General features: G+C 38.0%; 1 pseudogene; it reads left to right on the top strand.

Annotated features, from left to right (window-relative positions):
* Window positions 1-997: 997 nt before the first annotated feature.
* On the top strand, window positions 998-3113 carry LOC107786398 (5-epi-aristolochene synthase-like; annotated as a pseudogene).
* Window positions 3114-26816: the final 23703 nt, after the last annotated feature.

Genomic DNA, 26816 nt, shown 5'->3' with positions numbered 1-26816 from the left:
TCCTTACCCACCCACCCCAACCCCATACTCCCCCACACCCCACCCACCCCACCTCGCCCACCACCCACCCTAAATAGAACTATTATTAAGAGTACTTTCTTTTCACGGCGTAGATAGAGTACTTTTTTAAATTTTAACAAATTGAGTATATTCTTGTCATGATATTGTAAAATTATTTTCTTTCATTTCAATAAAATGAGCACTTTCTTTTGATGATGTAGAAAAAAATATTTTCTTTCATTTCAACAGACTAAGTATTTTCTTTTCCTAAATTAGAAAAAGTATTTTTTTCAACAAAATGAGTACTTTCTTTTCATGATGTAAAAAAAGAAATAAGTAATTTCTTTCATTCAACAAAATGAGTAATTTCTTTTCATGTGGTAGAAACGATACTTTCTTTTTCAACAAAATGAAGTATTTTCTTTTTAGTTATCGAGCTTAAATTTCAATGTTATTCTTGTGTGAAAAAAGTAAAGTAGCACATTAGTTCCTTTAGATTTGTATGAATTTTGAAAAGAATAATTGAATTCTTAAAGAAAATAACATGAGAATTTTGGAGAAGGTGGATTGAGGAGAGTAGCATAAAAAATTATTTTTCTAAAAATATTCTAACCAAATACTAAAAAACAAATTCCGGAAAAAAAGTTTCACCTCACCAATCAAACAAGAAAAAATAAATGATAAAGTCTCTCATTTTCCAGAAAAATATTTTTCATCGAAAATATTTTCCTTCGTACCTCACCCATAGACAAAATTCGAAAGTTGAGAGTAAAATTTGACTCTTTTCCCTTATAAGAAAGAGTAGTTACTATAGTAAACATTATTTTCCGTCATATGACGTCCCACAACACAATTATCTACGTACATATTACCCTCCCCAGACCCTACTGTGGAATTATACTGGGTCGTTATAACAATTAATATAAGAAAACTTAAAGAAATACTACTCCTATATTGGATCAATTGAGACGCCAATGAAGAAATCAAAAGGCTGCTGATGAACAACATTAGTTTTTCTAATTTCAGTTTTGTTAAAAAATACATTACATATAGGTTGCGCAAAAGTATGCTCTGGAGATTGAACCATTGAAGGAACAAACGAGGAGTATTGAATTTGATTGACATTATTGAACGCCTTGGCATAGCCTATCACTTTGAGAAAGTAATTGATAATATTTTGGATCACATTTACAACCAAAACTCAAACTGCAACGATTTGTGCACTTCTGCACTTCAATTTCGATTGCTCAGACAACATGGTTTCAACATCTCCCCTGGTAAGTTCATCATGAAACACGCATTTAATGTTGTTAAATTTGTTATCCATTTGCCGGAAGGTTAATATTATGGATTCTTCCTTGAAAACCAGAAATATTCAGCAAATTCCAAGATGAAAATGGCAAATTCAAGGAGTCTCTTGCTAGTGATGTCTTAGGATTGTTGAACTTGTACGAAGCTTCACATGTAAGGACTCATGCAGACGATATCTTAGAAGATGCACTTGCTTTCTCCACTATCCATCTTGAATCTGCAGCTCCACATTTAAAATCTCCACTTAGGGAGCAAGTGACACATGCCCTTGAGCAATGTTTGCACAAGGGCGTACCTAGAGTCGAGACCCAATTCTTCATCTCATCAATCTATGAGAAGGAACATTCAAAAAATGATGCGTTACTTCGATTTTCCAAATTGGATTTAACTTGCTCCAGATGCTGCACAAACAAGAACTTGCTAAAGTATCAAGGTGCGGTAAATTAAAACGATGAATCCTTTTTGATTCACCATATATCAAGTACTGATGTTGATTGTTATGATGCAGGTGGTGGAAAGATTTGGATTTCGTAACAACACTTCCATATGCTAGAGATCGAGTAGTTGAATGCTACTTTTGGGCATTAGGAGTTTATTTTGAGCCTCAATACTCTCAAGCTCGGGTCATGCTTGTTAAGACCATATCAATGATTTCGATTGTGGATGACACCTTTGATGCTTATGGTACAATTAAAGAACTTGAGCATACACAGATGCCATACAAAGGTATGAACTTCATCAATTCACTTATTCAGATATTCCTTGATAGTAAATGTCGTCATGAAAAGATTAAGATGAATTCTACTCATTATAGTTGTGCTCTTTCAAAATACATCTTTCAAAATGCATGAGTTCACCTTAATTTTTCATCCTGCATATGGGATATCAACGAAATTGATTGTCTTCCTGATTACATGAAAATCAGTTATAAAGCTATTCTAGATCTTTACAAGGATTATGAAAAGGTATTCTAGTGCTGGAAGATCTCATATTGTCCGCCATGCAATAGAAAGAATATGTTTGAGAAACTTAACTATTGAAATATGTTTTTTCCTTATTCCATTTCTCCCTTTGTTTTACCTTCTGTACGTCTTTTAGCGATCTTAATTAAACTTGATACAATTCAATCAAAATTATCTAACACTCAAACATATATATTTTGTATTCACAGATGAAAGAAGTAGTAAGAAATTATAATGTCGAGTCAACATGGTTTATTGAAGGATATAAGCCACCTGTTTCTGAATACCTAAGCAATGCACTAGCAACTACTACATATTACTACCTCGCGACAACATGATATTTGGGCATGAAGTCTGTTACGGAGCAGGATTTTGAGTGGTTGTCAAAGAATCCTAAATTTCTTGAAGCTAGTGTGATAATATGCCGAGTTATTGATGACACAACCACATACGAGGTATGAGTTATATCTCACAAAGATTTAGACAAACAAAATGTTTGTGACGACAATTGAGGCAATATAAAAGCTAACCCCTAATCTATCTGCCTTTCAGGTTGAGAAAAGTAGGGGACAAATTGCAACAGGAATTGAGTGCTGCATGAGAGATTATGGCATATCAACAGAAGAAGCAATGACTAAATTTCAAGAAATGGCTGAGGCAGCATGGAAGGATCTTAATGAAGGACTTCTTAGGCCCACTCCTGTCTCTACAGAGTTTTTATCTCGTATTCTCAATCTTGCACGTATTGTTGAGGTTACATATATACACAATCTAGATAGATACACTCATCCGGAGAAAGTCTTCATTATTGCCCTACTTGTGGATTCTATTGAAGTTTAGACCACATTTGTTGCTTGTCGTGGAGCTACAGGACTTCATTCTCCATTGTTGAAAGAATTAAATCCATTTATTTAATTTTATCATGCTGTATAAAGTTGCTAAGCAACTGTCTTTTGTAATGGAGCGATGCACTTCCCATCAGGTTCCTTAATATCCTTGTAAGAAATAATACTGCCGGTACATTTTTTTTTTATTTCATTTTTTCATTGCACATATTAACTTGAATATATTCTACCCATTGTCCCCAGAAAAGAATTCAATATTGAGATATTAATTTGACGAGCACAACTGCCAAATAAGATGTAAATCCCTGCAAGTTTTGAATATTATTTTGATCTAATTTAAATATTAACGACATAATTAAGGTACCCTGAGAATATAAGCACCTACTTGGACTACATGAAGTGTTTAAAGAGTCAAATTTTGCCAAAAATGAAGCCGGAAAAGATCAAGGTAATCATACGGGATGATATGTGTGATTTTAAGAGCTTCTCTTGGTTTAAGATATGCACTGACTTGGAAATCTAAGCTAAGAATTTGTTATGGAGAGATCAGCCACCTGAACTGAGCCACCAGAGAAGGTTAATACAAGCTTGCAATTGCATATTATAAAGATAGCTACATGATGATATTATATTTTTATGTTTGTATAGAAAGAGACAATACATTGTTTAATCTCTAAATCGGAGATAAATAATATTTCAGCCGATGGACTTTAAAAATGTGTGATATATATATATGGGCAGAGGAAAGAGATTCCAACTCAAAATATTTCTACGGTGTAATAAGGGAGAGAAGGAGGAGGTCACTAATCTATAAAATCAAGAACATGAAAGTACAGGAGAGTTGGGGGGGGGGGGGATGAATTGCTTAATAACAAAATTTTATAAGTAGTTGACTAGTTTACCAATTAGTCGACTAGAAATAAGAACAGGATAATAGTAAATGCAGAAATAAAATGCAAGAAATAAAAACACCAGAATTTTTATACTGGTTCGGATTCAATGTGAATCCTAGTCCAGTCCCCTTGGGTTGCAAGGGTGTTCTCTTTCAGTGATCAATATTTCTTGAGTACATAATGGATGATGTAGCTTTACACCAATAGCTTAATCTCTATGTCTCTTTTCTTTTCTTGATACAATGCCTCACCCGTGTTTATCTCTTTTTCTTCTCTCACTAATTACACAACAAATCTAAAAGAACTACAATGCTTGTTTTGAGTAGAACAAAAAGAGTGAAGATGGTTCGTTCAAAGTATGTCCTTTTCACGCCCGGAACATCTGTATATATACTTTCCATGAGGCCTTCAAGAATTTTGAGGATTGCAAACCCAAGGGAGTTGATCCTTGAAAGGAACCATAAATTGATTTTTTCCAAAAATAAAGTCAAGTTCTCGTTGATTTTCCGTGATTAATGGTCTTGAGAAGCTTTCCATCCCCTAGGCATATATTTGTGTTAATTGAGGCATATCCGCGGGATCCCTTGATTTCTGGCTTCATTGATTTTCAGTGGTCTCGTTTCCCTTTGTTTTGGGGCCTTCCAGTAATAGCTTCCATCAATCTTTGATTGATTATTCTTGCTGGATCTCCGATACTTCTTCCTTTTTCATCGGTGATCATTGGTTCTTTTCCTTGTTAGCTTTCGTCAATCTCTGATTGATTATTCTTACCGGATCTCCGCTGATTCTTCCTTCTTCTTTTTTTCATCGCTGATCATTGATTCTTTTCCTTGATCTATTCCTGACTGGTATTGGTTCTTGACCCTTTAATTTATTTCTTGTGATCCTACACCAAGTGTAATATATAATTTTTCATCGTTGAAACTTGTAATTAACAAAACTGACAAGGAAATTAGGTCGAGGGTAGCCAAGCCATTTTTGATGCTGCAGTTGATTATTTTAAACACATATTTACTAAACAGAACGATGGTTCCAATATGCACATTCTTAGACATTGTGAAAACCTCATTTCAGAAGATGATAAAAATTCTTTGCTAAAGATGCCTACCGAGGAGGAGATCAATGATGTTATTTTTTCCGTGGACCCAAGTAGCTCTGCTGGTCCAGATGGATTTAATGGGCACTTTTACCAGGTTACTTAGGATATTATCAAGAAGGAAGTTGTAGATTTTGTTAGAGCTTTTTTCTTTGGAGCTAAACTGAGAAAATATTTTACTCATACATTCTTGGTAATTATTCCCAAGATAAACTCCCCCTTTTTGATAATGAAATAATATATATATATATATATATATATATATATATATATATATATATATATATATATATATATATATATATATATATAAACAACAGAATATAATTTTTCTACAATTTTACTACAACTTTACTATAATTCAGTCCACTCCCCCTCAAAAAGTGTTGCATACTTTAGTTGACTCTGTCAACTGTTATGTTCTTCAGTCACCTCCTGCAATGTAATATACCTGCAATATACAGTTCTTTCTCCCCCTTTTTGACATCAACAAAGAGGGTATATACAAATACTAAAACAAGCAATGTAAAGACAATCACATTATAGGCAATCATTATACATACTAAAGCAGGCATTATAGGCATGCAGAGTTATAGCAGAAATAGGAAATAGTATCCAACGACTGGTTATCAAGTCCAAAAAAACAAAACACAAAAAATATTATTTGAAACTTCCACAGCTAGCAACTCAAGAAATAAGTAAAAGTGTTGCAAATCGCATCCTTCAGTTGTGGCATTGGTTGAATTTGTCACCCTATCAATCCTATCATGCACTTCCTTGAATGCTTTGACTATGTTTTCTCCGAGTCTGAGAATTTTAACCCTCATCTTTGAAACATCAAACCGTATCTCCTTGGAGACTGTATGGATGTCCCCAACAGTTGACTGAGTGACAACAAGAAGATCCTTGATGATGGTCAGCTTGTTGTCAATGGCAGTCAGTTTCTCAGCAAGATCAAGATCACTTACGATGTGATGGGAAATAGAGGCTTTGATCTTGGTATCAGGTTGAATGTTCTTGACTTCACCTTCCTATTTCTTCGCCCAAGAGCCCTTTGCACACACATAACCCATACTGACAAACGCTCTAGAATTGTAGGATTTTGAAAAAGATACAATAGAATATTCCGAGATAGAGATGTTGTGGGCTTCCAAGATGTGAGTGATGGCTATACCATAGGGCAAACTGGTGGGATCATCAATACTTTCTATCATGAAATTTATGACCCAAGAGGATAATTTAATCTTGAGTTTGGTCACAAGAAGTAAACAAGAAAGGTATCTCGTTGAGAGAAGGTGGATAAAGGTCCAGTACGAGGAAGAAGAGTGGTTACACCAATGTGCACTAGAACTCGGATTTCAAAGCTAACATCATTGGGACCTAACTAGTTAGGGAGGAAATTAGATGGACACTTAGCAATACAACATTTGTTTTGATCGAAAGAAAATTCAAAATCATCAGGCCAAGTATTTTTTGAAAAGCATAGGAAAACCAGAGCACTTACACTGAAAAATTGAGTCGAACATGGCGCAATCAAGAACAATGCGTTTACCTAAAACTAGGGATTCCAACTTATAAGACTTGCTAGAGCGAAGATTTGCTTAAAATATTCTCATTAAGGGTTCATAGACTTTGGGAGGGGGTAGAGAGAGGAATTTTGATCATCCTTGAAAGACAACAAATCCTTTAACTTACAATTGAGGGCTTCCATGCTGTCAAGGTCAACTACTCTGCCATGAGCAATGGGCTTGTCTTTCAGAGCAATAAAAAAATTCTTGTTTGGGGTATCCCATAAATTGAGGTCAGACTCTAGAGAACTCGAGAGGTTTATTTTGGATTTCTTGGGAGTAAGAGATTCATGGGGGTCTTCCATAGGCTTTTTTCCTAGGGCTTTTTCTCCTAAGTGATGAGAGTGATCTGATAGTTCTGCCTGAGAAAAGGCGAACCCTTCTGAGTGGTCAGACCCTAGGTCTACTGGTTCTGAGGGCTGAGAAGAGGGGTTTCCCTTGGAGCGAGTACTTTTTTTTATTGGAGGCAAATAGATTTTTGGAGTGTTTAGCCATGGAAAAACTGTTGGCAAGGAGTTTGAAGGATTTCTGAAGAGGGTTTTTGAGCGATAGGAACAAAAGAGTCTGAGACGAGTGGTTCAGAGATTAAAAAGGGGGAATTTTGATGGTTGAGTGCAAGAAAGGAAAAGAGTGTTAGTGAAAGGTCATGATGATTGATTTTCCTTCCTTTAAAGCTGAAAATGATGGGAAAAGAGAGGAAAATTGGAGGCGTTAATTTAATGAGTACTTACAGAAACAAACAAAATTAAAAACTTTAAGCATACAAGAATTAAAAAAATCAAATAGGTCCTAATTTTTATGATCAAGAGAAATAATACCAAGTATTTATCTCAGAGAGCACAATCTATCTTCAAGTAAAGGCTTAGTAAAAATATCTGCTAATTGATCAGTAGTGCCAACAAATGATAATTCTATATCTCCCTTTAGGACATGATCTCTAATGAAATGTTGTTTGATGTCTATATGTTTAGCCCTAGAGTGATGCACAAGATTCTTTAAAAGACATATAGCACTAGAGTTATCACATAATATTTGAATAGGTTAAAAAAATAATTCATAGTCACCCAATTGATGAGACATCCATAATAACTGTGCACAACATAGTCCAATAGCGATATATTCAGTCTCCGTTGTGGATAGTGCAACCGATCCTTTTTTTTGTTGTTCCATGATATTAGTGCCTTTCCAAGTAATTGACATGTCCCGTTGGTGCTTTTTCTGTCTTCCTTATCACCTGCAAGATCATCATCTGAAAAGCTTTCTAGTTTAAAACTGTAAGAAATAGTTCCAATGAGATAACACATTATTCTCTTTACGGCAGTTAGATGTGACTCCTTAGGAGCTGACTGAAATCTTGAACATTTACATACAATAAACATTATATCTGTTCGACTGGAAGTTAGGTAAAGTAAAGAGCCAATCATTCCACGATATTTGGTTTCCTCAACAGGATTTCACCTTTTCATCCTTGTCAAGAATTGTTGACGGACTCATTGATGTACCAATAGCTTTAACACTGCTCATACCGAACTTCTGAATTAGCACCTTTGTATATTTCATCTGGCATATGAAAGTTCCTTCTTTAGATTATTGAATTTGAAGTTCAAGGAAAAACGTGAGCTCTCCCATCGTACTCATTTCAAACTCACTTTGCATAAGATTAGCAAATTCCTTGCATAAAAGAGGGTTAGCACTAACAAATATAATATTATATACGTAAACTTGAATAATAAGATTACCTTCCGATGATCTTTTGATGAATAGTGTAGTATCTACTTTACCTCTTATCAAACCGTAATCAAGTAGAAATGAGCTAAGTCTTTCGTACCATGCTCATGGTGCTTGTTTAAGTCCATACAAAGCCTTAGTCAACTTATACCAATGGTAAGGGAACTTTGAGTGTCACGACCCAGAATTCCCATCGTCGGGACCATAATGGCACCTAACATTTTACTTGCTAAGCAAGCCAATGTTAGAGCAACTTATTCATTTTTAACAGTTTAGATTAAATAAAGTGAAGGACTGAAATAACTGCAGAAATACAAAGTACAATGCGGAAGTTAAAACAACCAAACGTTTGGTAAAATCCCTGGACCCAGCGTCACAAGTGCACGAGCTACTAGAATAGTACATACAAGAGTCTGAAATAAACACAAAGATGTCTGGATGAAAATACACAGCTAAAAAAAAGGGAGGGGGCTCCAGGAGCTGCAGGCACTGAGCAGTTGCACCTCAAGTCTCCGCTGCACTGATCAATCTAAGCACGCTAATAGCCGCCACTGGGACTGACTCCAAAATCTGCACAAGAAGTGCAGAGTGTAGTATAAGTACAACCGATCCCCTGTACTTTATAAGTGCTGAGCCTAACCTCGACGAAATAGTGACGAGTCTAAGGCGGGTCACCTACACTACAACCTGTACACAGTATATAATAAAAGCAGAAACAAAAAGAAATACGGAACAAAATAAGATAGTCAACTGAAAATAATAGCTACAACCTCACGAATTAATCCAGTGTCGTTCAGAATTACCAATCCTTAGATTTTCAAATGAAAATACCGAAAACCAACACAACTCAAGGAATAGAAACACATAGATTGTTGCGGTATGCTACCTGATCCCACCGTACAACACATAATCATCTGTTATTTCATTGTAATAACATCAACAACAGTAAATAATATATATATGTTGCGGCACGCAACTCGATCCTACCATATATCAATATCAGTATTATAATTCACCTTTATTTCACTGTATCAATCCACCCTTTTTCCACCTATTGCGGCATGCAATCCGATCCCATCGTATCAGTACAATTTTACCCTTATTCCACCATATCAATCCTCCATTATTCCACATGTTGCGACGTGCAACCCGATCCCACCATATCAGTACCAAATACTCAGTGTGCATAGTGAAATTAACAATTCAAATCACGAAAACCTTTGCAACCAATAAATACCAAACTGAACCAAAAAGGAAACCTTGTACCACATAGGAATCTACTTAAGTAATACTGCACAGTGAAACCAGTTCAGTAAATGACAATTAGAAGGTGTAAGTAAGTCAATTTAAGCAAATAGCAGGGAATCCAGAAACTATGAAAAGATTTAACATCATTAACAGGAGAAAACATTGATTAACAGGTAGTAGTTAAACATGGAAAGCATTTAAAACATATAACAGTTAAGACAGGGAAGGAAATAATTAATGAAAAGCAGAAAATTAGGGAAAACAGATAATTCGGCAATGTATAAGCACTCACTACCTCGCATATACGTTACTCACATGAAATTCACATAGCACATAGTCTGAGGGTTCCTAATTCCATCAAGTCAATGTTAAACTCAACACTTACCTCACTTCGCAGTCAATTCAAAGCTCTATCCGGGCCTTTCCCCTAGAATCCGCCTCCAAACCACTCGTATCTAGCCACAATTGGCTCAATAATATCAAACATTGCTAAAGGAATCAAATACAACACATAAATTTAGAATTCCCAAACTTTCCACAAAAAGTCAAAAATCAACCCTGGACCCGCTTGGTCAAAACCCGAGGTTCGAACCAAAATTCATTTACCTATTCAAACCCGAGCTCGGTTATATAATTTATTTCGAAATCTGACCTCAATTTGAGATCTAAATTTCAGTTTTACAAAAATTCCTAATTCTACCCAAACCCCCAATTCCACCATGAAAATCCTAGATTTAAGGTCGAAAAATTATGAAATGTAATAAGTGGTTGAAAGAAAGTAGGTTAGAATCACTTACCAACAAATTGGAGAAGAAAAACTATGGGGAAAATTGCCTCTAGGGTTTTCAAATTTTGAAATATTGAAAGAATGAAAAAATCCCGTAATTGGTTCTGTTTTTAATCACTAGGCGTCAAGTATTCATCGCGTTCGCCTGAACTTGACGCGTTCGCGAAGAGCAAAGCCTCAGTGGATTACGCAATAGCAAGTTGATCTATGCATTCGAGTAGGCTTAGTCACCTAGCCTCTATATTCGTGATCCCTACATAGCGTTCGCATAGAACAATGGCCAAGTCCTAGCCCAACCCATCCAATGCTACGCGTTTGTGTGGGCGTGGACGCGTTCATGAAGGGTAGTACCCCCACTGCTCCACGTTCGTGTCCTATCCCTCGCGTTCACGTAGAGTATTTTTCTCCAAGTACCAACTTACCTTTCGTGATCGTGGTTGGCTACGCGATGGCATAGAAGCTTACACTAGACACCAGCAGGAATGAGAAAAACCAAAAAATTTCAAAGTTAAAAAGGTCTGTAGCATATCCGAAACTCACTCGAGCCCTTGGGGCCCCAAACCAAATATGCACACAAGTCCAAAAACCTCATACGAACTCGCTCGCGCGATCAAAACACCAAAATAATGCCTAGAACTATGAATTGGACATCAAATCAAATGAAATTTTCAAGAAATGTTTAAAACTTCTATTTTCACAACTGGACTTCCAAATCACGTCAAACCAACTCAGAAACCAAAATGCGAACTCGGTATCAACAAAATCAAACATAGGTCAATTCTTAAAAATCATTAAACCTTTAAATTTTCAATTTTCGACAAAAATTAATAACTCCAGCTAGGGACCTCCGAATTGGATTCCGGGCATACGCCCAGGTCCCAAATTATGATACGGACCCATCGGGACCGTCAAAATATGGATCCGGATCCGTTTGCTCAAAATATTGACCAAAGTCAACTCAAATGAATTTTTAAGGCAAAATTCTTATTTTTTATCAGTTTTTAAAATAAAAGCTTTCCAAAAAAAAAACACCCAGACTTTGAACATAAATCGAGAAAGCCTAAAATAAGGTATTTGAGGCTTTGTAACACAGAATTAGATTCTAAAATATAAGATGACCTATTGGGTCATCACATTGAGTCTTCAAAACTAATAGGTTGTTTTACATATACCTCCTCTCTAATGAATCCATTTAAGAAAGCATTTTTGACATCCATCGAAAAAAGTCTAAATCTTTTGAAGGATGTGTATGCAAGAAGAATTCGTATTGACTCTAGTCGAGCTACTGGAGCAAAGGTTTCATCGTAGTCGACTCCTTCCTGCTGTAAGTACCCTTGAGCTACTAATCTGGCTTTGTTTCTCACATCCTTTCCATCTTCATTGAGCTTATTTCTGAAAACCCATTTTTTTCAATTACAGTAGCATCTTTAGGCTTAGGTAGCAATTTCCACAGTTGGTTTTTGTCAAACTGATCCAGTTCTTCCTGCATTGCTTGTATCCAGCTTGAGTCTTTTAGAGCTTCCTCTATCTTGTTCGGTTCAATCTGCGCGATCACTGCTATATTTGCCTTTTTCTTGAGAGCTCCCCTGGTTTTCATTCCTTCACTTGATCTCCTATGATAAACTTTTGAGGATATTCTGGTTCACTTCTCCATTCATTTGGACGTGTTACACTTGTATGAGTAGTTGACTCCTTCTGTGATTCCGGTTTACTATTGTCAAGCTCTATAGTTGACTATGTGACACCGTCTAGCCTGTCAGTCGACTCTTGAAGTTTGCTTGACTGAGGTGTTTCTTGATTGAGATCTTCATCACCTGCAATAATTCCTTTCTCGATCGTAGTGCTATTTTCATCATATATAACATGTACTAATTCTTCTATAGATAGAGTGCATTTATTATAAACTCTAAAAGATCTACTGTTTATGGAATAAGCTAGAAAAATACCTTCATCACTTCTTGGATCAATTTTTCCAAGATTGTCCTTACCATTGTTGTTGATGAAACACTTACTGCCAAACAGATGGAAATAACTTATGTTGGGTCGTTTACCTTTCCATAGTTCATATGGAATTTTCTTCAAGATAGGTCTTATGAGACATATGTTGAGAATGTGGCAAGTTGTGCTTACTGCTTCTGTCCAAAAGTGATTTGGCAAGGGATATTCTAGTATCACAATTCCGGCCATATCTTGCAGAGTTCTATTTTTCCGCTCAACTACTCCATTCCGTTAGGGTGATCTTGGAGCTGAAAAGTTGTGGGTGTATCCTTGAACATTGCAGAAGTCTTCAAATTCTTCTCCATGATCACTTTGAATGGTTGTAATAAGATACCCTTTTTCTCTTTCAACTCTTTTAGAGAAGATCTCAAAGTTTTTCAAACCTTCATCTGTGAGATAGAAAAATCACCCATGTAAAACGTGAGTAGTTATCAACAATAACAAAAACATATAATTTTCTTCCTATGCTAGCAGTTCTGGTGGGTCCAAATAAATCCATATGAAGCAATTGTAAAAGCTTTGATGTAGACACAATGTTTTTATTTTTTAAAGAGTTTCTGGTTTGTTTACCAATCTGACATGCATCACATACATAACTTCTAGAAAAAATGAGTTTAGGGAAACCAATAACTAAATCATGCATGGAGAGTTTCTCTATAATATGCATGCTTGCATGACCAAGTTTCTTATGCCATAACCATGGATCATCAGATATGGATGCTAAGAAAATGTGACCATCTAGATTTTCAAGACCATCAAGAGTATAAGTATTTTCATACCTTTTTCCTGGGAGGATTATTTTACATGTCTCATCTTCAATAGCACGGCCTGTTTTCTTGAACTTTACTTCGTACCCTGAATTACATAGCTGACTTATACTCAGAAGATTATTGTTAAGTCCATCTACAAGATAAACTTCAGTAATATCACAGTTGTTATTGAGTCATCGCCAAATTTAACACTTCCTCCGTTTATTTTTTTAACTTCTTTGAACAGATTTATGTCACCTATCATGTGACTGGAACACACACTATCTAAGTACCATTTTCCTTTGCAGGTCTTTCTGTGGTGTTCCTGTAAAACATGATTATCACTTTCTTTTAGGTACCCAAGCTTGCTTGGGTCCTTATTGGTTAGTTTTAATAAGATCGGGGTTGTTTTTAGGTTTCCAAATCCACCCTGAAATGTTAGATATATGAAATCGATAGAAGGAATATTTATGTCCACTTTTATTACAGTAGTGACAGATAGGGGCTGATGCATTCTTAGATCTTCCACTTGTGTTAGTACTAGTGGACTCTGTTCTAGCTGGTCCTGATCCAGTTGACTTGTAAGTCGCCTAGTTAGACTTGACAGAACTATGACTGGTAGATTTGCGCATGCCATTGAGTTGTATTTATAATTCCCAAACTTCATCTTGAAGTACCTCCTTTTCAATTTCACATATTTCAAGCTTGAGTTCCCAATCTTTCTTTTCCCTGTTGAGTCTCCTTAGTTCATTCATCATTTTTTTGAGACTCTTTTAGAGTAAGGTCAAGAATATCCTATAATTCATTACATCTTTCATAGTTATAAGATCTTACCTCGCTTGTTTCACCTCATTCCATGAAACAATTCTCATTATCATCTTTGTATTCATCGTCTGATGCATCTTCATTTGTCTGAGAGTTTGTTCATGTCGTTTTCCAGGATTGTCATGAAGCATAGATTTCTATCTTTTTGTGTTCTAAATTATCTTCATCACTCCATCTTCCAAATGATTTGTTCTTGTTGAATCCTCTGGAAACCTTTCTTTTAAGATCTAGGAATTCAAGTTAAACATGCCCATATCTTCCATACTTATAGCATTTTCCATTATTCTTGTCTTGTTTATTATATTGCCTAGTTCGCCTGGTTGGTATACTACCTCTTCTTGTGTTTCTGTATCTCCTCATCAAACTATCCATGTTCCTTGATACCATGGCGATCTCTTCTTCAAGAGCTTCAAGGTCGTCATCAATATCATTTTCTGTCCTTTTAGTTGTAGCCTTGAAGGTGACTATTTTTCTTCTTTTCTTCCTGGCTTGTTTTCTTGAAGTGAGTTTTCTAGAATGTTATAAGATCTCCTCAAAGCTCATCATAAGAAAGTTTATTTAGATCTTGTGATTCGAGTGCAACTACTTTTGTCTACCAAGTGGTAGGTAGACTCCTCAAAATTTTCCGATTTTGATCACCACTTGAGTATGGTTTACCAAAAGCTTTTAGATCACTAATGATTTTGCTGAACCTCACAAATATTTCTTCAATGTATTCTCTTACTTTCATCTGGAAAAGTTCGTAGTCATGAACCAATATGTTGATGTGAGTAATTTACTTTGCTGGTTCCTTTATAAGTAACTTCAGTTTATCCTACATTTCTTTGGTTGTATCATAACTAGATATTTTCTCATATTCCACTCCACTTATAACATTATAAAATAAGTTTCTTTCTTTAGCATTGACTTGAACAACTGTCATTTGCTCATCTGTGTACTCATATGTATCTTCTATATCAGCAGGTGGTTGAGCAGTTGATTGTAGTGGATAGTTTCCCTTTTTGATAACTTGCCAAACTTTGACGTCATAGGACTTTGCATATATTTTCATACGCACTTTCTAGTGAGAAAAGTGTTGTCAATTGAAATACGGTGGCGTAACTTGCGATGTTCCTTCTTGAAAGAGTGCTCCAACAATAACTTGATTTTCCATGATCTTCTCTCACAAGCTGTTAAACAAAAAGTGTGAGACTAGATATGATACCAATTGAAAGTATAAGAGGAGGGTGAATTGCTTATTAAAAAATATCGATAAGTAGTTGACTAGTTTACCAATTAGTCGACAAGAAATAAGAATAGGATAATAGTAAATCCAGAAATAAAATACAGGAAATTAAGACATCAACATATTTATACTGGTTTAGATTCAATATGGATCCTAGTCCTGTCCCTTTGGGTTGCAAGGGTGTTCTCTTTCAGTGATCGATATTTCTTGAGTATAGAATAGATGATGTAGCTTTACACCAACAACTTAATCTGTATGTCTATTTTCTTTTCTTGATACAATGCCTCATCGGTGTTTATTTATTTTTCTTCTCTCACTAATTACACAACAGATCTAAAGGAACTACAATGCTTGTTTGGAGTAGAACAAAAAGAGTGAAGATGGTTCGTTCAAAGTATGTTCATTTCTTGTCCGGAACATCTGTATATATACTTTCCATGAGGCCTTCAAGAATCTTGAGAGATTGTAAACCCAAAGGGAGTTGATCCTTGAAAGGAATCATAAATTAATTCTTTCTAATAATAAAGTCAAGTTCCCGTTGATCTTCCTTGATTTATGGTCTTGACGAGCTTTCCATCCGCTAGGCATATCTCTGTGTTATTTGAGGCATATCCGCTGGATCCCTTGATTTCTGGCTTTATTGATTTTCAGTGATCTCATTTCCCTTTGATTTGGGGCCTTCCAGTAATATTTTCTGTCAATCTCTGATTGATTATTCTTGCCAGATCTCTGCTGCTTCTTCCTTTTTCATCGCTAATCATTGATGTTTTCCTTGTTAGCTTCTGTCATTCTCTGATGGATTATTCTTGCTGGATCTCTACTGCTTATTCCTTCTTCTTTTTTTCATCGCTGATCATTGATTCTTTTCCTTGATCTATTCCTGACTGGTATTGCTTCTTGAATCCTATAATTTTATTCCTTGTGATCCTACACCTAATGTAATATATTATTTTTCATCATTGAAACTTATAATTAATAGAACAGACAAGGAAATTAGGTCGAGGGTAACCAAGCCATTTTTGATGCTGCAGTTGATTAATTTAAACACATATTTACCAAATAGAATAATGGTTCCAATATGCATATTCTTAGACATTGTGAAAACCTCATTTTAGAAGATGAAATATTTCTTTGCTAAAGATGCCTACTCAGGAGGAGATCGAAGATATTATTTTTTCCATGGAACCAAGTAGCTCAACTGGTCTAGATGGATTTAAAGGGCATTTTTACCAGGTTACTTGGGTTATCATCAAGAAGGAAGTTGTAGACTTTGTTAGAGATTTTTTCTTTGGAGCTGAATTTAGCAAATATTTTACTCATACTCTCCTTGTACTTATTCCCAAGAGTTGTGTTTGGCCAATTTCAGGTTTTGTGTTGTAATTTGATTTCTTTTGAGTTGGATTTGTTCCCGTTAGCATATTTTGATGGTTTTGCACTGATTTTGATTAGATTTGGAGTATCCGGAGGCCGGTTCGAGGGGAAATGGCATTGCGAGCTAGAGATTTGGACCGGATAGAGGTGAGTAATGATTGTAAATGTTGTCCTGAGGGTATGAAACCCCGGATTGCACATTGCTGCACAATATTGAGGTGACACACACGCTAGATGACAAGCGTGGGGTCGTGCAATGTTGGGGATTATGACTTAGTCCATCCCGAATGACTGCTTTTCCGTGTATTTGATTGAAAACTATTTGCTATCATCATGTTTTGGGCTGAATGCCATATGTGGCCCTCCTGCCAGCTATTTGAACCCTTAGGGGATTGTTTTTGATATTTCCTCACTATTTTGACTTTATACTTGTACTCAGACATGCTATATTCTACTGTTATTCATAACTCGGTCGTGTTTACTCTGTTTTAACACTTAAAATAATATTTTAAATGATATTTTGGGCTGAGCATCATGTTTTACTGTTGCCTAAGTGGCTTATGAGATTCTGACTGAGTAAGGCCGAGGGCCTGTGTTGTGAGGTTATTGAGCTGATTTATGATTATGAGGCCGATATCTTGAGATTATACGCCACGAGATGGCTTGATATTGCGCTTGGGCCGTAAGGGGCCCCTCCCAAAGTCTGCACACCCTCAGTGAGCGCGGGTACTCATTGTGATATGAGATATAGCCCGGGGGGTTAGTATTGTTCCATGGTATTGCCCAAGGGGCGAATTCTGTTGACATTGTGCCTGAGGGGCAGATTTTTATGTGTTTATCTGTTCTAGCTGCTTTTCATTTAATTGTTTAACTGTTAAAAAGGTGTTTTAAAGAACTTCCTCTGAACTAAGCGTTTTTACATGTTTTCACTGTTTCATTGCTTTTACTGGCTTTATACTACTTTTTTATAGTATGTTGATGCGCTTTTACGTGATTTCTTATCCTTCAGTCTCTATTTATTATTACTACTCACTGAGTTAGAGTACTTACTTTACTCCCTGTACCCCGTATGTAGATTCAGGCGCATCAGGTCCTGCTTGCGAGGGTTGAGAGCTTTCCAACAGATTCTGGAGACTCACTAGGTAACTGCTCGGCATTCGCAGCCTAGTGCTTCTTCCTCTATCTTATTTTCTCCTTTTTTTAGTTATGTAATAGTTGTGTAGACTCTTTTAGACTTGTAGTTTTTATGATAGATTCTCATGACTGGTGACACCCCGATGCCGGGCTATGTCTATTCCACAAACTGTATTATTCACCTTATTTTGGGATTATTATTATTATGATTAAGACTTAATTTGTATTATTTAATTGCTTAAAAATGTATTGGGAGTGTGTCGTCTGGCCTTGTCTTCACGAGAGGCGCCATCACGACCGGACCCAGGTTTAGGGTCAGGACAAGCTGGTATTAGAGCCTAGGTTACATAGGTCTCATGAGTCATGAGCAGGTTTAGTAGAGTCTCACGGATCGATACAGAGACGTTTGTATTTATCTTTGAGAGGCTGTAGAACCTTTAGAAAAAACTTCATATTCTTGAAATTCTTATTGTGGGAATTTATTGATCCGAGTACTAAATTTATGTTATTCTATTCTCTCACAGATGGTGAGGACACGTGCTACCGGTCAGGATGGACGACCACCAGTACCACCAACTGTGGCCACTAGAGGCCGAGGACGTGGTTGTGGTTGCGGTAGAGGCATAGGTGTGGCCCGCATAGCAGCTAGGGCAGCACCTGCAGATCCACCGGCTGCCCCAGTTTAGGATCAGGTCCAAGTTGTGGATGCTCTAGCAGCACCAGCTCAGGCACCAGCTGTGCCCATTGTGATTCCGGGTCTTCAGGAGGCCTTGGCTCAGATTCTATCAGTATGCACTGGCCTAGCTTAGGATGTCTCAGTTGCTACAGCTGCAACTACTTCTCAGGCCAGGAGAGGCACTAAGACTCCCGCCGCTCGCACACCTGAGTAGACCGTGCAGGGACTAAAGACACCGGGGGCACATCTAGCCCAACTGGTTGCAGTTTCTCAGGACTATGTAGCTCCTGCATACCAGAGGATGAGCAGCGTAAGTTGGAGAGGTTTGGTAGACTTCAGCCTCCTACTTTCAGTGGTGTAGAGGGCGAGGATGCCCAGGGTTTCTTAGATAAGTGTTAGAGGATTCTTCACACAACGGGTATTCTGGAGACCAGCGGGGTTGCTTTCACTACTTTTCAGTTTTCTGGAGCTGCCTTCACTTGGTGAGAGGTGTATGAGAGGCGTAGGCTTGTTGGTGTAGCGCCCCTTACCTGGCAGCAGTTCTTTGTTCTCTTTTTGGAGAATTATGTGTCGTAGTCTCACAGCGAGGAGCTGCGCAGGTAGTTTGAGTGGTTACGTCAAAGAGACATAACTGTGATGCAGTATGAGATGAGGTTCTCCGAGTTAGCTCGCCATGCTATTTGGTTGGTTTCGATAAATAGAGAAAGGATTAAGAGGTTTGTAGATGGTCTCACTTATCAGCTTTGTATTCTCATGGCCAGGGAGAGGGTGTCTGGTGATACTTTTGAGGAGGTTGTAGACATTGCTCGTGAGATTGAGTTAGTTCGTCGCTAGGAGCGAGAAGAGAGGGAGGCCAAGAGGCCTCAAGGATCTGGTAGTTATGGCGGTGCTCCTTCGAGAGGTCAGTTTCAGCACGGTAGAGGTCGTCCATTCAGGCATGCTAAGCCAGCTCGCCCAGTTTATCGTGGGGCATCATCGGGTCATGGTTCTCATAGTTCTCATCAGGGTCAGTCATCACTTAGTTCCCTTCCTCCTCAGAGTTCATCCCGTGCTCCATCAGTTCAGGGCTCTTCTATGTAGGGTGCATTTGCTAGTCATTCCGGTGCTAGGGGTTCCCTTCAATCCCCGTCTCCAGCACCCTGGAGGTTCTATGAGTGTAGAGAGATGGGTCATATGTGGAGGCAGTGTCCTCGTTATTTTGCGGGTTCATCTCAGCATAGGAGTCAGCCATCGGCTTCAACACCAGTTACTTCACCACCACCTACCCAACCAGCTAAGGGTGGAGATCAGTTAGCTAGGGGTTGCCCTAGAGGGGGAGGTCGATCAGGTGGTGGTCAGGCCCATTTCTATGCACTTCCAGCTAGACCTGATGCTATTGCTTCAGACGCCGTGATCACATGTATTGTCTCAGTTTGCCACAGAGATGCCTCTGTGTACCCTTCCTTATATGTCATCATACTTTGCTCATTATTTGGATACTCCCCGTGAGTCTCTTGTTTTACCTGTTCATATATCTACTCCGGTGGGCGATACTATTGTTGTAGACCATGTGTGCCAGTCGTGTGTGGTGACTATTGGGGTTCTGGAGACCTGAGTGGATCTTTTACTATTATGTATGGTGGATTTTGATGTTATTTTAACTATGGATTGGCTATCTCTATGTCATGCTATTCTGGACTACCATGCTAAGACAATGACAATGGCTATACTGGGTGTGCCACAGATTGAGTGGCAAGGTTTGACTGATTATGTTCCTAGTAGAGTAATCTCATTCTTGAAGGCCCAGTATATGGTTGGGAAGGGTTGTCTTTCGTATCTAAACTTTGTAAGGGATGTCGGTGTTGAGACTCCTAGTATTGATTCTGTTCCAGTTATAAGGGAGTTTCCCCAATGTGTTTTCTGTAGACCTACCGGGCATGCCACCGGATAGGGATATTAATTTTTGTATTGACCTGGTGCTGGGCACTCAGCCTATTTCTATTCCGCCGTATCATATGGCATCAATAGAGTTGAAGGAGTTAAAGGAGTAGCTTCAAGAACTCCTTGATAAGGGGTTTATTTGGCCTACTGTGTCACCTTGGGGTGTGCCAGTTCTATTTGTGAAGAAGAAGGATGACACTCTGAGGATGTGCATTGATTATAGGCAGTTGAACAAAGTAACAGTCAAGAACAAGTATCCTTTGCCTCGTATTGTTGATTTGTTTGACCAGCTTTAGGGAGCGAGAGTGTTCTCCAAGATTGATCTTCGTTCAGGTTATCACCAGTTGAAGATCAGGGACTCAGATATTCTTAAGACAGCTTTCAGGACCCGATATGGTCATTATGAGTTCTTGGTGATGTCTTTTGGGCTTACCAATGCCCCAGCAGCGTTCATGCATTTAATGAACAACGTGTTCCGCCTTATCTCGACTCATTTGTCATAGTTTTCATTGATGATATTCTGGTGTATTTGCGTAGTCAGGAGCACGCGGAGCATTTGAGAGTTGTGTTGCAGAGATTGACGGAGAAGAAGATTTATGCAAAGTTCTTTACGTGTGAGTTTTGGCTCAGTTCAATGGCTTTCTTGGGGAACGTGGTGTCCAGTGAGGGTATCCAGGTCGATCTGAAGAAGATAGATGTGGTTCAGAGTTGGTCCAAACCATCCTCAGCCATAGAGATTCGCAGCTTTCTCGGTTTGGTGGGCTATTATTGCTGGTTTGTTCAGGGGTTTTCATCTATCGCATCTCCCTTGACCTAGTTGGCTCAGAAGGGTACTTTATTTGTATGAATGGATGAGTGTAAGGAGAGCTTTCAGAAGCTCAAGACAGCCTTGACCACAACTCTAGTGTTAGTTTTGCCATCAGCTTCAGGTTCATATATTGTGTATGGTGATGATTTGAGAGTTGGTATTTGGTGTGTATTGATATAGGAGGGTAGAGTTATTGCTTATGCTTCTCGTAAGTTGAAGCCCCTTGAGAAGAACTACACTGTTCATGATTTGGAGTTGGCTGCCATTGTGCATGCGTTGAAGATTTGGAGGCATTATTTGTATGGTGTGTCTTGCGAGGTGTTTACTGATCATCGTAGCCTCCAGCACTTGTTCAAACGAAAGGATCTTAATTTGAGGCAGCGGAGGTGGTTGAAGTTGCTAAAGGATTATGATATTATTATCTTGTAGCATCCGGGGAAGGACAATGTGGTGGCCGATTCTTTGAGCCGAAAGACAGTGAGTATGTGGAGTTTGGCATATATTCCAGTTGGGGAGAGACCTTTTGCAGTTGATGTTCAGGCCTTGGCCAATCAGTTCGTGAGGTTAGATATTTCAGAGCCCAGTCGTGTATTGGCATGTGTAGTTTCTCGGTCTTCTTTATATGATCACATTAGAGAGCGCCAGTATGATGATCCTTATTTGCTTGTCTTTAAGGACAGAGTTCAGCATGATGATGCTAGAGATGTGACTATTGGTGATGATATGGTATTAAAGATGCATGGCCTGACATGCGTGCCCAATATAGATGGGCTTCGGGAGTTGATTCTGGAGGAGGCCTATAGCTCGCGGTATTCCATTCATCCGAGTTTCGCAAAGATGTATCAGGATTTAAGACAACGTTATTGGTGGAGGAGAATGAAGAAGGACATTGTGGGATTTGTAGCTCGGTGTCTCAATTGTCAACAGGTGAAATATGAGCATCAGAGACCAGGTGGCTTGCTTCAGCGGATGGATATTCTAGAGTGGAAGTGGGAGCAGATCACCGTGGACTTTGTAGTAGGGCTCCCATGAACTTTGAAGAAGTACAATGCTTTTTGGGTGATTGTGGATCGGCTGACCAAGTCCGCGCACTTCATTCCTGTGTGGACTACCTATTCTTCAGAGCGGTTGGCAGAGATCTATATCCGGGAGATTGTTCGTTTGCATGGTGTCCCAGTTGCTATCATTTCGGATAGGGGAACTCAGTTTACTTTGCAGTTTTAGAAGTCTGTGCAGCGAGAGTTGGGTACTTAGGTTGAGTTGAGCACAACTTTTCACCCTCATACAGACGGTAGTCTGAGCGCACTATTCATATATTAGAGGATATGTTGCGTGCTTGTGTCATTGATTTTGGCGGGTCATGGTATTAGTTTTTACCACTTGCAGAGTTAGCTTATAACAACAACTACCAGTCGAGTATTCAGATGGCTCCATATGAGGCTTTGTATGGGAGGCGGTGTAGATCTCTAGTTGATTGGTTTGAGTCGGGTGAGGCTAGGCTATTAGGGACAGACTTGGTGCAAAATGCTTTAGAAAAGGTGAAGTTAATTAAGGAGAGGCTTCGTACAACGCAGTCGAGACAAAAAGAGTTATGCTGATAGGAAGGTTCGGGATGTGTCCTACATGGTTGGTGAGAAGGTTCAATTGAATGTTTTGCCTATGAAGGGTGTTATAAGATTTAGGAAGAAAGGTAAATTGAGTCCTCGGTTCATTGGGCCTTTTTTGGTGCTTCGGAGGATTGGGGAGGTGGCATATGAGCTTGCTTTGCCACCCAACTTGTCGAATGTGCATACAGTATTTCATGTTTCTATGCTCTAGAAGTATATTAGTGATCCGTCTCATGTTTTAGATTTCAGCACGGTGCAATTAGATGGTGATTTGACTTATGATGTGGAGCCAACAACTATTTTGTAGCGTCAAGTTTGAAAGTTAAGATTAAAGGATATAGCTTCAGTGAAATTGCAGTGGAGAGGTCGGCCCGTGAAAGAGGCTACCCGGGAGACCGAGCAGGAGATGCGGAGCAGATATCCTCACCTGTTTGAGGCTTCAGGTATGTTTCTTCACTCGTTCGAGGACGAACATTTGTTTAAGAGGGGAAGGATGTGACGACCTAGCCAATCGTTTCATGAGTTACCATTTCGTTTCCCTATTTCTGCTTTTTATTGCTTGGTTTTATCAGTTCTATGTGTGATCGGGTTGGTTGGCTCGGGTTCGGAGAGGTTTTGGTAAGGTTTAAGACACTTAGTCTCTTTTGAGGAAGCTTAAGTTGGAAAAATCAACAGGATGTTGACTTATATATTAAAGGGCTCAGATGTGAGTTCCCATGGTTTGGATAGCTTCGGTAGGTGATTAAGGACTTAAGAGCAGGATCGGAATGTGTTTTGGAGGTTCAGAGTAGATTTAGGCTTGAATTGGCGAAATTGGAATTTTGGCATTTTCCGGTTGATAGGTGAGATTTTGATATAGGGGTCAGAATGGAATTCCAAGAGTTACAGTAATTCTATTATGTCATTTGGGACGTGTGTGCAAAATTTTAGGTCATTCGGACGTGGTTTGGTAGACTTTTTGATCAAAAGCGTAATTTAGAAGATTTTGGAATTCTTAGGCTTGAATCCGATGCGAATTTGGTGTTTCGATATTGTTTTGAGCGTTCCGAAGGGTGGAACAAGTTTGAATGATGTTATGGGATATTTTGGCATGTTTGGTTGAGGTCCCGATGGCCTCAGGTGTGATTCGGGTGGTCAATCTGACCATTTCAAGTTGTTGGAGATTGCAGAAAACTGTTGTTGAGTGTTGCAAAAAATTGACCTTCGCGTTGATATTCAAAACCTAAAAATTCATTTTATGAAACTTTAAGAAAAACACCACCCAAATTTCACATTGAAAACATCAATCGATGCCATAAACAAAGATGGATTCATGAAATATAATCAAAATCAAGTAGAGAACACTTACCCCAATCTATATGGTGAAAAACGCCTTCAAAATTGAAGAAATCCAAGCTCCCCAACTCAAAATATGACCAAATGAACAAACCCTTATTTTATACATTTTTTGCCAGCTATTTTGCCTTTTTTCTCATGCCAAAAAATCTCAAAACTCACTTTTGATGCCTCCAATGGATTCCTTATGAAATTCTAGTTAAGTTAGGCTCTTGAATTACTCCATTCGACCTTATATTGAAGGAGATATGTTGGTTTCAATGTTTGAAAATAGTGAAGATTTTTAAAGTGATAATGCATAAAATTCACCCCATCCTATGACCCATTTGCCTACTACACACCTTTTCTTTTCGGGGGTCCTATTACCCCACTGAACTTCTTTTTACCGTAATTTATTTGTCATTATTTGATCAATTAAACTCAACCGTGACTACACCTCTTCCAAGCGCGTGAGGCCTTATTTTAAAAGGCTTGTCTGCCATTCATTGGCCACGTGTAATGCCAAATAAGCCATAAAAAGGTCCCCAATGTTAAAATCACCTATTTTAATTTAACCCATTATCTTTATCCCTCTTTCTAAACTAAAAGACTCTCTACCATTGTTGAAGAATTGCTGCTACTGCAGCTGAAATTGAGGTGAGTTTCAATCACATAATTCTTAAAATACTAATCTTCAGTCAATTCGATTTCATAATCTTTATGTTATGGTTTGAAATTTCTTCCCCAATTTTTATATTTTAGGAATTAGGGTTATGAAATGGAAAATACCAACTTGAATAGACTGTGTATGGACGATGAAGACCCAATGCTGAATGTTCAGGTGCGATGTAAACATGGATTTTTGCTGCAAATGCAGACTTCTTGGTCGAAGCGTAATCCAGGCCGAAGATTTTGGTCTTGCCCCTGCTATGGTGTATGTATTCATTTCTAACTCGTCTAATATGGTTCATTATCTTTGTATGTTGTCATTAAATTTATTCCAATTTAAAAAAATTTTAGGCCAAGAGTTGCAAATTTTTTCAATGGAGGGACAATGAAGTTGACGAAAGATCAAAGTTTATTCTTCCAAGATTGTTCTACAAAATTAAAGAGATGGAAGAAGATTTGTCACATTATGAATGCCTCAAGATGCAGTTGGTTGAGCTTGAAAGTCTGAAAAATACCAAGGATGATGAAAAAGATAAGGGGGGCTGGTGTTGACTTAATAGGAAGTTCAATTTGTGTATTGTGTTTTGTCTTTCTTGTTATGTGTTGATCAAATGAATCTATAATAGCAGTCTTGATGCAGTAGTAGTTGTTTGTGTTGATCAAAAGAAGCTGTAATAGCAGTCTTGCTGCAGTAGTAGTTGTTTTTGTCATTATGGTATGTAACTTCATTTTAATATATGCTATGTGGAAGTGAATTATGTATTAAACTCACTTGCCATGATCGATTCCTAGATTCTTTCAACTTATATATATAAGTCTCAATATGTTGATTTATATAAATGGCAAGACACCACTGAATTTCATAGAAATATAGTTACCACATTTCATAAACACCACCAAAATCAGTCAACAAAACATCAAATGTACTAAGGCAACAATCAATAACTAACACATTATCTGTTCTAATAGGATAACAGTTGCAGATTGCAGTCAACGAAAACAACCAACTGTGTAGCTTACATATACAAAAATAGCAGATTGCACTTAACAAAAACAACCAACTGTCTAGCTTACATATACAAAAACTGCATATTGCAGTCAACAAAAACAACCATATACATTGTTTATGGCAGAACTAAGGATGTGCAGAACTGCTAGTCTGGCTTAGGTTTTTTGATACACCAGTACTTGTTTGAATTCAATGTTGCCCTCTAATCTCTTGCAGCCTTCTTGTTGTGATTACTGGTTTCCCTTTCCATTTCAGTCCACTACTTGGCTTGAAACCAATGTCACCAGTTACATCAGCTGACCTTGTTATCATTATTGGTCCCGTGGGCTCTATTCTAGTACTTGGTGTGGCTACTATTCTACTACTTGGCATCCCAGGCTACAGAGAAAGAATAAAGTAAATAAGTTATCACAACTCTACAAAATAAATTGAATACCACAAGGAATATACACTTACATTCAAAGTTTTGAAGCCATTTTCTGCTTGAAACACACCCATTCCCATCACTCTTGGCCTTTTAAATTATTTTGTACTTTCCACACCCTTTACCCTTCCTCTATTTAGTGTAGCAGTAGACGCATTAGGTGCAGCAGATGCATTAGGATGTGAGTGAGTTGCATTAGATGATGTATTAGGTGCAGAACATTCAAACCAAGCTGCTAGTGAATGATAAGCACCAGATACATTAGGTTGTGAGTGAGTTGCATTCCAAGATCCTCCTCTTCCCCTACCTCTACTGACTGCTGCTGTTACATTCCAAGATCCTCCTCTTCCCCTACCTCTACTGACTACTGCTGTTACATTCCACCTGAACCCTCCTTTGAACAACATACTTGGTTACTGCATCTCTAAATTCTTGAACATCTCCAAAAATCATTCCCAGCTGCCACACAACTTTTTAGCTGTAGGATCATAAACCACCTTCTTGGTAGAAGACCTTCTTCTTGGTAGATTTGCACTAACTTCTTCCCCATCTTCAACCCAACTTTCATCTTCATCTGTTTCAAAGCTACAAGCATCAAAACTTGGGTAATATCGTTCATCACCTCCTATCCTACCTTCTAAACTTTTTT

Source organism: Nicotiana tabacum, chromosome 11 (genome assembly GCF_000715075.1).
Source record: "Nicotiana tabacum cultivar K326 chromosome 11, ASM71507v2, whole genome shotgun sequence".
Classification (NCBI taxonomy): Eukaryota; Viridiplantae; Streptophyta; class Magnoliopsida; order Solanales; family Solanaceae; genus Nicotiana; species Nicotiana tabacum.
This window is presented reverse-complemented; position numbering and strand designations above follow the sequence as displayed.